Genomic DNA, 15,044 nt, shown 5'->3' on the forward strand with positions numbered 1-15,044 from the left:
TGGCATATCCATGAACATTTATTATATATATAAGACTTTAATTTTTTTATTTCACCGGCAAGGCAGCAGTGGTTTAGGATGAGAGTTTCCCTTCTCCTGGATCGGCTACCTTATATGGTCGACGACCCCCATCAGCCCCTGAGCATGTACTGTTTAAATATATAGCTTTCATTGTAAACTTCCTTGTTTAGCAATAAAAGCAATCAGTACAATTGGCCTTCGTTGTTCAAAACTGAGTGAAAAACCATTTCCAGTTAGCAGATTCCTGTTCAAGGGAGTAGATCTGTCTGGAATGATGTTTGTCTTGCTGGTGGTCCATACACTTCGTTTATTAAATGTATAAAAGGAAAGACAATTTCTATTTATTTACTGCGAGTTTTGTCTGAAAAACCCCCCACACAATCCTGCTTTTGGGCTGAAAAAGGCTCACATAACAGCTTGCAAATACTGTAAAAGGAAAAGACAGCCCCTGCCCTCAGGCTCCTAATCTAAAAGACACAACACAAAAGGAAAGTAGATTGGAAGGGAGGGGGAAATAAGCAAAGTCGAGAGTTCAGGTTTTTCGTTACAATTTCTGTGAAGTTATCCTTCGTTGTGAATTTGCTAGCCAGATGGTTGTGACTGAGCCTTTTGGCATCACTGTCTTCACGTGTCTCTCGTGTGGGCTGCTACACGCATCAACTATACTAATTCTTTGTGGATTTTTTTGGGGTGGGGGTGGGTAGTGGCGAGGGTGGGTGGGTGGGATCCAGAATGCAAAACTGGGTTCTGGCCCCATGACTCACTCAATCACCTGTGAGGTGACTCCCTGCACCTCCAGCCATCATGCCTGGATGCGTCTGGATGCTCCTACTGTAAACACATCCCCAACTTTGGTACCACATGCTATGAAGACGTGATGTCATATATATAATTTATTTCCACTGGGGTGCAGCTAGAAGCTGGGGAACAGAGATGCAGGCTTGCTCTGAGCTAGAACCCAAGCTGTGAGCCTAGGGCTTCCCTGAAAACCGAACAAGGAAGCGGCAATATTAATGCTGACGAAACCCTCCATCCTACGAACAGGTTGCTTTGAGGTTTTAATTTCTTTCTGGCAATCAATAAAGGTAAAGGTAAAGGTACCCCTGCCCGTACGGGCCAGTCTTGACAGACTCTGGGGTTGTGCGCCCATCTCACTTAAGAGGCCAGGGGCCAGCGCTGTCCGGAGACACTTCCGGGTCACGTGGCCAGCGTGACATCGCTGCTCTGGCGAGCCAGAGCCGCACACGGAAACGCCGTTTACCTTCCCGCTGGTAAGCGGTCCCTATTTATCTACTTGCACCCGGAGGTGCTTTCGAACTGCTAGGTTGGCAGGCGCTGGGACCGAGCAGCGGGAGTGCACCCCGCCGCAGGGATTCGAACCGCCGACCTTTCAATCGGCAAGTCCTAGGCGCTGAGGCTTTAACCCACAGCGCCACCTGCGTCCCATCTGGCAATCAATAATATGAACTAAATAATGAAAAACAAAAACTATATATCCTCAAGTTACAGATAGGTAGCCGTGTTGGTCTGCCATAGTCAAAACAAAATAAAAAAATTCCTTCCAGTAGCACCTTAAAGACCAACTAAGTTAGTTCTAGGTATGAGCTTATATATCCTCAAGTCACCGCGGTCTTCATTTATGTTCATTCCAGAGAGCGACACTCTGTAAAGGTGTAGGTATCTGTGAAATCTTTCCCTGCCTGGAATCTGGGATGCACTCAATATTATAGACAAAACGACTAAAAAGGGAATTCAGTAAACCTGTTTCCCTGCCTGTAGGAGGCTCATCAGGAAACCCCGGTAAGAACCAAAAAGGTTAGCTATCGGTCGGAGGAAGGAAACAGATCATCCATGGTCAAAGCGGCTATTAAGCCTGATCTTGATTACTGCTGTTGCAACAGGGTGCTCACTCGCCCCACGCAGGAGTGAGAAGGAACCCAGAACAATGGTGCGCAAGCCCTTATATAGACTTTTGAATTTGCCCACCCTGTAGCTCAAGACCAGCCCCCAAAACATCATACATACATCACTGGAGGAGGCAGGCTACAGCAGAAATACATCACAGGGGGCCAGTCTACAACAGAAATCCTGTCTGGCAAGACACTGATGGTCACTTGATTGCTTTATCTGGGCAGCCTGGCCATTCCTTCTGAGATGTATTTAGCATCTTCTGAGATGCTAAATACTTAGTTCATGAATCCAAGTCACAGGCTCACCCTAGGCAAAGGTAAAGGGGACCCCTGACCATTAGGTCCTGTTGTGGCCGACTTTGGGGTTGCGGCGCTCATCTTGCTTTATTGGCCGAGGGAGCCGGTGTTCAGCTTCCGGGTCATGTGGCCAGCATGACTAAGTCGCTTCTGGCGAACCAGAGCAGTGCACAGAAATGCCGTTTACCTTCCTGCCGGAGTGGTACCTATTTATCTATTTGCACTTTGATGTGCTTTCGAACTGTTAGGTTGGCAGGAGCAGGGACCGAGCAACAGGAGCTCACCCTGTCGCGGGGATTTGAACCGCTGACCTTCTGATCAGCAAGTCCTAGGCTCTGTGGTTTAACCCACAGCACCACCCGCGTCCCATAGGCTCACCCTATTCATACACAAATACACCCTTAAGACAGGATTTGTGAGCAAAGAGACAATGGGGAGGTCTCCCCATTTCCTTCCTCACTGCAGAGAATTTTTGAGGTGGCTGGAAGAGTCAAAATGGCTTCAGGATTGTTCTCCTGTACTATTTCAGACACATGGTTTATATACTTAGGTATATGTTTGCCTTGTGCATTTATGAACATATGATTTATATATATGTGAGACCTTAGGATTCCTGTAACACATCCTTGCAGGGGGAGCAGCGTGGGGTGGGGGGAATGGCCCCACCTTCCTTATTCATGAGAAACAGAGAGATGCCAAATCCTTTTTCTAGGCTAAGTCTCATGAAAATAACTGCTGTGAGTTCCTAATTGACAACAGAAAAGCAAAATCCTGTGTTGGGGGGTGGGGGAGGACAGCAACCCAGTTCCACTGAGGTGTCAAACCACGCATAGATTTCCTTTTGAAAAGCTGCTTCAAAGGAGAGCCGGGTCTTGTGTGCAGAGATGAGACCTGACACTTGGCAAAGGCATAACAAGAAATGCTTTGGGAGCATAGAATCTGAAGAGCTGTAAGGGACCTGGGGGCCATGTAGACCAACCCCTGCAATGCAGGAACTACAGCTATGGTGAAATCCTGATGGTGTCTGGTCCTCATTAGCCTCTCACTGTATCTGGTTGCGCAGGGTGGGGGAAAGCGTAATCAGGCCTCTGAAATTTTGCACAAATGCTTTGCAGAATCCTGCCTTATAACCAGGACCATATTTGGGTTTGATGAGGCCCTAAGCTACTGAAGGTAATGGGGCCATTTATAGTGGTACCTCGGGTTACAGACGCTTCAGGTTACAGCCTCCACTAACCCAGAAATAGTGCTTCAGGATAAGAACTTTGCTTCAGGGTGAGAACAGAAATTGTGCTCCCATTAGCTAAAGTGGTGCTTCAGGTTAAGAACAGTTTCAGGTTAAGAACGGACCTCCAGAATGAATTAAGTTCTTAACCCGAGGTACCACTGTATATGCCCAGCTATCCTTGGTCAACAACAAATTGTCACTGTTTTTTGTGTTGAATATATGTCATATGGTAATTTATGGACCTAATACAGGCAGGTCCAAAGTCTGTTCTGGTGGCCTAATCCGCCCCGGCAGTTGGTTTAATCCAACCCCTGTGGCAGTTTATTTCCTGGGGTAAAATCCTAAAAAAACCCTCAACAACCTCAATCCTAAAAAAAAGGTAAAAAGGTCAACAACTCTGGTTGTTTTTCACTTCACCAATTCTGGCCCACTTTGAAAAAAAGTTTGGGCACCACTGGCCTAATAGGTATCTAAAGCCATTTGCACATAACAAAATATGTGATTTTTTAGGGAGCAGGCTAGCAGGCGGGGCCCATTAATTACATCACAGGAGCCCAGACAACACAAAACACTGTTGCTGCATGTGTTGTTGTTTAGTCGTTTAGTCGTGTTCGACTCTTCGTGACCCCATGGACCAGAGCACGCCAGGCACTCCTGTCTTCCACTGCCTCCCTGCATGCAGGTTTTATTTTATTTGTTTTTTTATTTTATATTTTGGAAATGTGCATCCCGGGTTTTTCCCCCTTTAAATTTTTTTGGGGCCCCCAAGAGAGTGGGGCCCTAAGCTACAGCTTGTTTGACTTATACGTTAATCCGACACTGCTTATAAGTTTGTTGTTCTCTACTCCACACGGCCCCCTCCAGACATCCTGCTCTGCCCTTGCCTTTCCTGGTCCCATGGAGAGGTTCTTCAGCAAAGACAAGCGGTGCTTCATTTGTCATGGAGGATGCCAAGTAATTTCAGACGCCCTGCTCTTGGGGAGAAGAGAGTCGACGCACACTGAAGGAGCAACAGCTGAATATTAATCACTGTGCCATTGAGAGCGTGCTCACTTATGGCTTATGTGTGTGGTACGGAAGCTGTACTACCCAGGACAGGATGGGGTTGTGCAGAGTTGTTAAGGCAGCAGAGAGCATTGTTGGCTGCCCACTCTCCACCTTAGAGCAGATTTATGCCACAAGGTGCCATAGGAAGGCACTGGACATAGTAAAAGATCCATCGCATCCTGGTCACTGTCTCTTCGAGCTCCTGCCGTCAGGACGGAGATACAGGACGATGAAGACAAGAACGAGCCGTCTTAAGAACAGCTTCTTCTCCAGAGCGATCTCGGCCCTGAATGGGAAGCCTGGACTTTGAAAGTCATCTAATCTTCCTTGCTGTATTATACTGTATTGTTTTAATTAGTGTTTTTATAGTTGTTTTGATTTTGTGTGGAGTGCCCTACCTGGGTGGATGGAGCAGCCAAGTAATTTCGTTGTCCCCGAGAGGGGGCAATGACAATAAAGATATTATTATTATTATTATTATTATTATTATTATTATTATTATTAATGCAGGAAGAAGCAAGGGGGTCTGCAGGACAAGGCCTCTGGTGTGTTTGGGCGAAACAGCGCTCAGGTGGGTACTTTGTTATAAACAAAAATCTGCCCTTTTCCCTTATGGGGTATCCAAGAGCCCGTATAGAGTCCTTATGTAGGTTCCCTATTGGCAGGAGAAAATAACAGAGGTCAACCAGAGAATATTGAGAAGCGAAGCAGCTAGTAAGCCTGATCTTTATTGATCTGTTGCAACAGGGTCCTCACTCACCACACGGAGGGAAGAGGAACCCAGGACAATGGTGTGCAAGCCCTTATATAGACTTTTGAATTCCCTCCCTGGAGTCCAAGCCCACCCCCAGAAACATCATACATACATCACAGAAGGGTTGTAGCTCAAGACGCCCCCCCCCCCGATACATCATACCTACATCACAGAAAGGGCGGTCTACAGCAGAAATCTGAGTGCTTTGTTTACCTCCTGTCTGCCAGGTGACCTGTTTAATGGTCACTTGATTGGATTGCTTGGGGAGCCCGGCCGGTCTTTTGTAATGATAAATACAGTAGTACATTGGGTTACATACGCTTCAGGTTACAGACTCCGCTAACCCAGAAATAGTACCTCGGGTTAAGAACTTTGCTTCAGGATGAGAACAGAAATCGTGCTCTGGTGGCGCGGCGGCAGCTGGAGGCCCCATTAGCTAAAGTGGTGCTTCAGGTTATGAACAATTTCAGGTTAAGAAGAGACCTCCAGAACGAATTAAGTACTTAATCCGAAGTACCACTGTACTTACCGTAGTTCCTGAGCCAAGTCACAGGCTCACACCCTATTCATATCTTAAATGTGCCCTTAAGACAGGATTTGTGAAGGAAAAGACAATGGGGAGGCTTTTCCATTTTCCTTTGACCTTCAGAGAAAACATTTGGTCAGATTGGGAGCCAAAATGGTTTCAGGTCGGTTTTCCTGTGCTGATCTATGTACGTGCTTGGTTGGTACATTTATGAACATTTAACATATATCTAAGACTTCAAAATTCCTATGACAACTTCAAGGTGGCATTAAGAACGCAAGAAGAGCCTGCTGGATCCGGCCAGCAGCTCATCTAAGTCCAGGATCCTGTTCTCACTGGGGACCAGTAGATGCCTCAGTGGGAAAACTGCAAACAGGACCTGAGCACAGGCCTCCTTCTCCCCTCCTGTGGCGCCCAGCAATTTGGAGTTTGAAATCATTGCTGCCTCCAACTATGGGGGCACAGCATAGCCAACATGGCTAGTTGCCATCAAGAGCCCTCTCCTCCTCCGTGAATTTGCCCAGTCCTCTTTTAAAGCCATTCAGGTTCCCTGCATCTAGTGGGAGGGAGTTCCGCAGTTTAACTAAGTGCAGCAGGAAGAAATATTTTCTTTTCTCTGTCCTGAATCTTCCAACATTCAGTTTCCATGAGTCTTAAGCATTAGGAGAGAGGGAGAAAAACGTTTCTCCGTGCCAGGCATTGTTTTATCTACTTCTGCCATTTCGCTTCTTACTCGCCTTTTCTCTAAACTGGAAAACCCCAAACACTGCAACCATTCCACAGAGTTGTGAGGACCCCAAAGGGTCTCCCTGGACTCTGCTGTGGTCCTGCCTCCTAGTTTGTCCTCTTATCCTTTGGTCATGGGCTCCTGGCTTGGCCCATGACTTTGCAGGTGAGTCTGCAACAAATTGTTGCAGTTTTTCCTTAACCCCCCCAAGCTATTTAAAGGGGCATCGTTGTGAACCTACTGAGCCCAGGGTCTAAAGCATGGGTAGGCAACCTAAGGCCCATGGGCCGGATGCGGCCCAATCGCCTTCTCAATCTGACCGCGGACGGTCCGCGAATCAGCGTGTTTTTACATGAGTAGAATGTGTCCTTTTATTTAAAATGCATCTCTGGGTTATTTGTGGGGCTTAGAAATTTGTTCATGTTTTTCCCCAAAATGTAGTCCGCCCCCCCCCCCACAAGGTCTGAGGGACAGGGGACCGGTCCACAGCTGAAGAAGTTTGCTGATCCCTGGTCTAAAGTTACCGTATTTTTTGCTCTATAAGACTCACCTTTTCTCTCCTAAAAAGTAAGGGAAAATGTGTGTGCGTCTTATGGAGCGAATGCAGGCTGCCCAGCTATCCCAGAAGCCAGAACAGCAAGAGGGATCGCTGCTTTTGCTGAACAGCAATCCCTCTTGTTGTTCTGGCTTCTGAGATTCAGAATAATTTTTTTCTTGTTTTCCTCCTCCAAAAACTAGGTGCGTCTTATGGTCTGGTGCATCTTATAGAGCGAAAAATACGGTAGCTGGTCGCACCACAGTTCAGAAGCCAGAGGGTGTCAGTCTCAAAGCGCCCCCTCTCCCACTGCCTGTCGCTATAACATTTGGCCATTCGGTTTCTGTCCCCATGCAGCTAACATTCCCTTACTTGCTTCTGTTTTTCTCGTATTGATTTCTAAACATTAAACAGGCCTTTGCAGTGAAAACTGGCAGGTGTTTGAATTCAAAAGGTGGCGGGGGGGGGGGGGGAGAGTAGCACCTGTTGTCATTCCCTCTGCAACAAAGTCCCACTTTTTTTTTTAAAAAAGGGGGCTGTTTTCTATCCCTAAAATCGGGACCACAGAGTTTCATGGGTGCCGTACAAACACCCTATCTGATTGTAAAAAAAGGGAAAAACCTCAATATGGTTTACAACACACACACACACACACTGATTACAAACAACTAATTTTTTTTTTAATAATTAAAACAAGTGATAAGCTAAAAGCGGATTAAGACATGGCAACATTCTGCATATCTGGGTAGCCTTGTCTGAACAAAAAATGTTTTTAGTTGGCGCTGGGGGGGAAATAGATAGTGAAGGTGCCTAAAAGGTAAAGGTAAAGGGACCCCTGACCATTAGGTCCAGTCGTGGCCGACTCTGGGGTTGTGGCGCTCATCTCGCTTTATTGGCCGAGGGAGCCGGCGTACAGCTTCCGGGTCATGTAGCCAGCATGACTAAGCCGCTTCTGGCGAACCAGAGCAGCGCACGGAAACGCCATTTACTTTCCCGCTGGAGTGCTACCTATTTATCTACTTGCACTTTGACGTGCTTTCGAACTGCTAGGTTGGCAGGAGCTGGGACCGAGCAACAGGAGCTCACCCCGTCGCGGGGATTCGAACTGCTGACCTTCTGATCGGCAATTCCTAGGCTCTGTGGTTTAACCCACAGCGCCACCCGCGTCCCTGCCAAATGTCAATAGGCAGGGAGTTCCAAAGAGCACAAAAAGATCAATTTCTTTCAAAAGTGGAATGGGTATACTACGTGGCATCTGTAACAGCACCGGTTCCACTGATCAAAGCAGTTCAGTGGGCATCTATGGGGTGTGTTGATCTCACAGGTAAACTGGTCCCAAGCTGAACTTTGAATCTGCCAGGCAGCGAACAGCCAAACTGTGCGAGGTTCCTGAGCACAGGTGTTATACAGTGGTACCTTGGGTTACATACGCTTCAGGTTACAGACTCCGCTAACCCAGAAATAGTACTTTGGGTTAAGAACTTTGCTTCAGGATGAGAACAGAAATGGTGTTGCCGCGGAGCGGCAGTAGCGGGAGGCCCCATTAGCTAAAGTGGTGCTTCAGGTTAAGAACAGTTTCAGGTTAAGAACGGACCTCCAGAACGAATTAAGTTCTTAACCCCAGGTACCACTGTACTCTGTCAGCAATGTGTTGCAGCACTCTGCACTAACTGCAGGTTCCGGATCAAGCACAAGGGCGTAGCGTGGGGGGTGCAGGGGGGGCCGGCCGCACCGGGCGCAACATCTGGGGGTTAGGGAAATCCATGGGTTAGGGGGCGCACATCCACGGGTTAGGGGGCGCAAATCCATGGGTTAGGGGGTGCAAATTACTTGCCTTGCCCCGGGTGCTGATAACCCACGCTACGCCACTGAGGGAAGCCCCACGCAGACAAGAGAAACGCGATGAATGCAAGAAAATGCAGTTGGAGAGCAGGCAAGGAGGATTGAGGAGTTAACAGCGGGTGTCTGCAGCCTAAGGGTGGGGGCAGCGGGACAGCAGGAGACCTGGGGGTGGCGGAGGATGAAAGCGTTGCAAGAGAGAAGATTGTGGGCAGGGAGGCCGTCTAAATTTAGACAGAATTTGGGCGGAACGTTCCCCAAGATTTTGCAAAATATATATTGTGAAGCCATACATATCCAGGGAGGCTTCACAGTTTGCAAAAATGAGGGATGGGGTTTCTGAGACACATTGGGACGATCTTTTAGGATATACAGAATAATGCACTGAGTCGGATTATTGGTCCATCTAGCACAGTATCGTCTACACAGTGATTGCCAGAAGCTCTCCGGAATTTCAGGCTGGGGTCGCCATCAGGGGCACTTTCCGCATTTAAGGAAAATGTCCCCCCCCCCCCCCCTGAGCTACAGCCTCTGCTTTCGCTCTCCCCTCCCCAAACCTGCCGTCCTGCGGAAAGCTGAAATGTGGTGATCCATTAAAAAAAAAAACACCCTTCGCGAGGGAAGAGCCCCACGGCTGTTTGCGAACCCCGTGCGCTTAGAATCCCAGAGGTGTAGAGCTGGAAGGGACCCCCTGGGTCATCTAGTCCAACCCCCCCGCCGTGCAGGAATCGCAGCTAAACTAAAGCATCCCTGGCAGGGAGTAGCCGCCTGACCTCTGCTTAGAAACCTCCGACGGAGGACAGCAACTGCTTACGTGTCCGCCTGCGCGTGAGGAACCTGCGTGTTGGCCGTCACGTCGGAACGGCGCGTATATTGTGGTTTCCCTTGCACCCGGTCCAGCTGCTCCCACCCCAGCCCCTCCCACGCGGCTGGCCAGTCCCTCCGCCCGCACACCCCCCCGCTCTCTCTCTCTCCCCCCCCCCCAAGCTCTGCGCAGCGGGAGCCTCGCCTGGCAGGCGGGGCAGGGCTTGCGATTGATGTGCCTCTTGCGACTAGTCCGGGCGGCTCGCGCATGCGGGGAAGGCGAGGGCTCGCGCCACAGCTGGACGGAGAGGCGGCGAGGCGCGCGCAGGGCATGCACTCTCCCTTTCGGCTGCGCACGGGCGTCTCCCCCGGGCGACGTCACCTCTCCCCCGCTCGCCTTTCTCCAGGTTCCCTTTGATCTCCGCGTTCGGCTCAGCAGGGAGCGGGAAACAAGCGCGCCAGCCAGCGAGCCAGGACTTTCTCTTTTCCTCCCTCCCTCGGTCAGAACCGCTGCCGCAGATCCGCTGCGCAAGGAGAGCCTTAGCCTGCCTTGACGGTAAGCCGCTCTCACCCAGTGGCGTAGCGTGGGTTGTCAGCACCCGGGGCAAGGCAAGTAATTTGCGCCCCCTAACCCGTGGATTTGCGCCCCCTAACCCTAACCCCCAGATGTTGCGCCCGGTGCAGCCGGCCCCCCCCTGCACCCCCCATGCTACGCCACTGCTTTCACCCGCCTGTTTGGGCTGGCCGGCCGGTTGGGTGTCACGGGCCGGGCGACGCCGCTAGGCGCTCGGGAGGTATCTGGGCGCGGGTTGCAGGCAGGGGCTATTCCCACGTTACCTCCCCACCCCGCCTCCTGCTGGAAAACACGGGAACGATCATTCCCGCCGTGGGAAAGCTCAGCAACCTCACCTCGGTAGCCTTGCAAAGAATCACAGCGTTGGAAGAAGTAGCCCAGGGGTCATCTCGTTCAAACCCCCCCCCCCCAAATGAGAGGGGGCTCCCTCCCTGGCAGGCGTCTGGCTTGGGGGGCAGAGCATTTGAAGCACACTCAACACCCATTGAAAGCTCCTCCGAAGTATCTAGGGATCTGTAGTTCCCCCACCAATCTACAATTCCCAACACCCTTAACAAACTGCAGCTCCCGGGTTCTTTAGAGGAAGTCAAATGCCCGTTGAGTGTGCATTAAATATACAGTGCTAGGCGGATCTGCTGTGATAGACTGGGCAGGTGCTTCAAGTGGCTTCTTGCGGCTCCTCCTTGCCCCCCCCCTTTGGTCCACTGCCTCAAATGGGGAGGGGTCCTAGCGCTGGGGTTCAATTCTGCATGCAGGAAGCTTGAAGGGCTCCCCTCCCCTTTTCCAGCAACAGGCACTTGGCTGGCTGGGCATGGAACTGCCTTCTATTGCCCGAAACCTGATTGAACTAGGCTGGGGGGGGCGGATCTGTGAGATTTTGACCTGCAGGTGTTAAATCAAAGAACTGTATAGTTGGAGGGGACCTTGAGGGTCCCCTAGTCCACCCCCCTGCAATGCAGGAATCTTTTGCCCAACGTGAGACTTGAACCCACAACCCTGTGATTAAGCATCTCAAGCCAGGTTTCTGAACAGTGTCGGCCTGTTACAACAAAGCCAGCCAAGTCTCAGGTGGCAGCTGGCGGCAAAGGACTCCCTAATCCCTGTGTGCATCTGCCATACATTTAAAGTGCTTCACCTTCCCGAACGAATCCTGGGAACCGTAGTGTGTTGAGGGTGCTGTTGGCTGAAGTGCTGGGCGTGGGGAACTACAGTTCTGGTACGTGAATGGGGTGCAGGGAAAGGAAAAAGCATAAATTCTCTTGCTTTGGGAAAGCTTGTGGAAGGTTGGCTTTGTGTCCCTCGAAATGAGCGGGAGGGTGTGTGTTGTCCTGGCCGGTGCCCCTGCTTTGCTGCAGACTTACTGGGGCTTGCAGATTCCTCCCTGCTCATCTTTGATCCCCAGGCCTGCAGAGCTGTGGAGCCGAGAAAGGGCAAAACTCACATCCCATTCTAAGTACACCTGGAGTGGCAATATGTTTGAGGGGTGACGATGAAGGAGGCTGTGATCTGCAATGCCTTGAGAGGGATGGAAGGTGGACAGCTTCCTGATGGGCGGCCAGGGGGAAAAACAGGACGGGGCTCTTGCACCTTTAATAGCAAGCTGCCCACCTCACATCTATTGATGATATGGGAGCCCTGTCCATCCTCTTTCCTTGACTGAGTGCTTTCTGAAGGAGGTGGGTGTGGCCTGGGGCCAAGGAGGTGCATCTGTATTGCCAAATGGGCATGTAGAAATAACCGACGTGTGTGTGTGTGTGTGTGTGCCTTCTGGGCTCTACGGAGGTATTCATTTGGCTGCTACTGGTGGCCGCAGGATGCTGGTCTCGATGGGCATTTGCTAGGATCCAGCAAGGCAGTTCTTGTAAAGACTTGGACAAACTCTCAGAGGTGAGGTCTGTCATTGGGGTTCACCCCTAAGGATGGAGCCTCCCTGTTTAGGGGTAGTCTACTGGGAACAAAGAGCTAAGCTGCCTGACTGCCCCCTGCTAGAAACAGGATGCACCCCAGGTGCAATGTGGTTTGGATATTACGTTCTAGTGCTCGTAGCTCCAATACGAACCGGTGGGAACTCCTGTACATCGCATTGTGTTCTGCAGAAATGATTAACATGGGAGCGTGTGTGATAGAAGGCACATTCCTATTTAAATGGGATTCGTGCAGAGTTAACAGATACAGAAAAGAAAAGAAAAAAGGAATGCAAGAATATTGGAAAAGATATTCTGTGCTAGGTGGGGAAACTGGTCCGAGCCTTAGCCAAGTTGCATGAAGATGGGAAATGGCAGGCAGAACAGAACCCTGGGGAATGGCGGGTCGTGATGGTGTTAAACCCAAATGGACAGAGTAATGGAAGAGAGGAAAGTCCTCTGCAAGCAACCAGTTTAGTTGGGACCTCTGAGAAGGAGCGGGAAATGGGGGGGGGGGGGAGAGCGGAAATGGATGGAATATGGAAGGAAGGGAAAGCCCCCTGCAAATGAGAGGGAAAAGCTTTCCCTGCCTTTTATCTTATTTTCATGAATCACAGAACTGTCGAGTTGAAAGGGACCCCAATGGCCATCTAGCCCAACCCCCCTTCAATGCAGGAATCTCAACTAAAGCATCTCTGACCGATGGCCATTCAGCCTTCTGCTTAAATGCCTCCAAGGAAGGGGAGTCCACCACCTCCCAAGGAACCCTGTTCCACTGTCAAAACAGCTCCCACCTCCAGAAAATTCCTCCTATTGTTTACTCGGAATTTCCTTTCTTGCCATTGGTTTGAGTCCTCCCTTCCGGAGCGGCAGAAAGCAAGCTTGCTCCATCTTCCATGGGACAGCCCTTCTCCTCTTAGCCTTCTCTTCTCCAGGCTCAACACCCCCAGCTCCCCCAACTATCCCTCCCAGGGCTTGGTTTCCAGACCCTCGATCCCTTCGGTTGTCCTCCTCTTCACACCTTCAATGCCCTTCCTAGTATCCTGACTTTATTCTTATTTTATCCTACGGCACACTTTTGGACGATGTGTTCTATGTGATGCTGGTCTTTAACCCTAACAAGAAAGAGTTTTGTGAGATCCCCTTGCCCCCCTTTGCTGTGGCTCTGCTCCAGTTTTGGGTCCCCAACAAATTCACCTGTCCCCAGGTGACAGAGGAAAGGCTCCTGGCTCCTGCCCTGCATGGAAGTCGTGTCTGCGTGACAATGACATGTGACCCAATTGGTTGCCCTGCTGCTGCATCTGAGAATCACACCTGTGGGGTTTTGTTTTCTTTGCTCTGTGGACCATATCCTCTGGGGAGTCATAAGCTGTGTGTGCACATGCATGGAGAGCAAGGAGCTCATTGCAATAGCTGTCAATTCTGGTCCTGATCTTCCTCACCAAGCTCTAGATTTTGAAACACTTCCCCGCCTGCTCATTGGCAGCCGTGCAAAAGGCTGCTGATGAGCCTGGCTTTTTGTCACGGGTGTCTGCAGCCGTTATACGGCAGTGGTCTTTCCAACAGCGGAGCAGCAAGGCTAAGGGATGCGCTTGGCTGTGGGCCCTGCTCTGGATTCTGGAGTTTGTTCCTGGGATACACCTGACCATGTACAGCTGCCATGGCCAAACTTGGCCCTCCAGATGTTTTGGGACTACAACTCCCATCATCCCTAGCCCACAGGACCAGTGGTCAGGGATGATAGGAACTGTAGTCCGAAAACATCAGGAGGGCCAAGTTTGGCCATGCCTGATGTACAGAGTGTGTTTTCCTCTCTCCCGCGGAGGAACCACAGCCCATGTCACAGAGGATGGTCCTGAATGTGTGTACAGTGGTACCTTGGGTTACATACGCTTCAGGTTATATACGCTTCAGGTTACAGACTGCTAACCCAGATATAGTACCTTGGGTTAAGAACTTTGCTTCAGGATGAGAACAGAAATGGTGCTGCAGCGGCAGTGGGAGGCCCCATTAGCTAAAGTGGTCTTCAGGTTAAGAACAGTTTCAGGTTAAGAACGGACCTCCGGAACGAATTAAGTACTTAACCCGAGGTACCACTGTAGTGCAGAGGCCTTCCTGAAGCTAAGCAGATGTGGTGGTCATTGTCTGAACGAGAGGCCACTTGGGAATTAACCCCCACAGGGCTTTACCATGTATGCCATCTTCCATCTACCAATGGAAGAAAGGTGGGGTATATAACATTAAAGGACAGATGAAGGAGTTGGCTATGCTTAGCCTGGATGATGTGATGGAATAGCTATCTTCAGAGATCTGAAGGGCTGTTTCATAGAAGATGGAACAAGCTTATTTTCTCCTGTTCCGGAGGCTAGGACCCAACCCAAGTGGAGCCAAATGGCAAGGAAGGCGATTCCGACCAAACACTAGGAAGAACGTTCTGAGTCATGGACTCCCTCAGAAGGTGGAAGACTCTCCTTCCTCGGAGGTTTTTGAACGGAGGTTTTTGAACATCTGTCAGGGATTTTTAAAGCCACGGTTCCTGCATTGCAGGGGCTTGGATTAGAATGGCGATGCACCTTCCTGTGCTACAGTTCTGCAAAAGAATATATCTGGGATTAAAAGGATGGGCTTCTGTGTCAAAAAAGGTCTGAGGTGGTTGCACACCACGGAAGGGAAACCGAGGTTTGCCCAAGGGACTCCGCGATGGAGACGGAATGCAATAATTATTCCAACTGTTCAAAGTGCTTGTGTTATCCAGTTGCAACGCTCACGACAACCTTGCAAAGGAGGGCTGTGGTTCTCTAGCTATTGTTGAAGTCCGAATCCCATCAGACCCAGCCAGGATCTCCAGTAGACAGGCATGATGGGAGTTGTGGTCCAA

At 50.1% G+C, this 15,044-nt stretch overlaps 1 protein-coding gene and 1 long non-coding RNA gene across 4 annotated transcripts in view; one reads left to right on the plus strand and one right to left on the minus strand.

Moving 5' to 3' along the window:
- The window catches only part of LOC310849765, a 320,102-nt gene that overhangs the window by 63,988 nt on the left and 241,070 nt on the right, over positions 1-15,044 (minus strand). The window lies entirely within an intron of this gene.
- Positions 4,325-15,044, plus strand: part of RPH3A (rabphilin 3A) — a 123,899-nt gene continuing 113,179 nt past the window's right edge. The window contains exons 1-2 of one of the 3 annotated variants that reach the window (XM_083750209.1): positions 4,325-4,487; positions 5,014-5,074. The gene's annotated coding sequence lies outside the window, so the exon portion shown is untranslated. Of the gene's footprint in view, positions 4,488-5,013; positions 5,075-10,098; positions 10,245-15,044 lie in introns of those variants that run through there. The other 2 variants (XM_083750207.1, XM_083750208.1) reach the window with 2 other exon arrangements.

The sequence above is a fragment of the Podarcis gaigeae genome (genome assembly GCF_964106915.1).
Source record: "Podarcis gaigeae genome assembly, chromosome: 8".
Lineage (NCBI taxonomy): Eukaryota > Metazoa > Chordata > Lepidosauria > Squamata > Lacertidae > Podarcis > Podarcis gaigeae.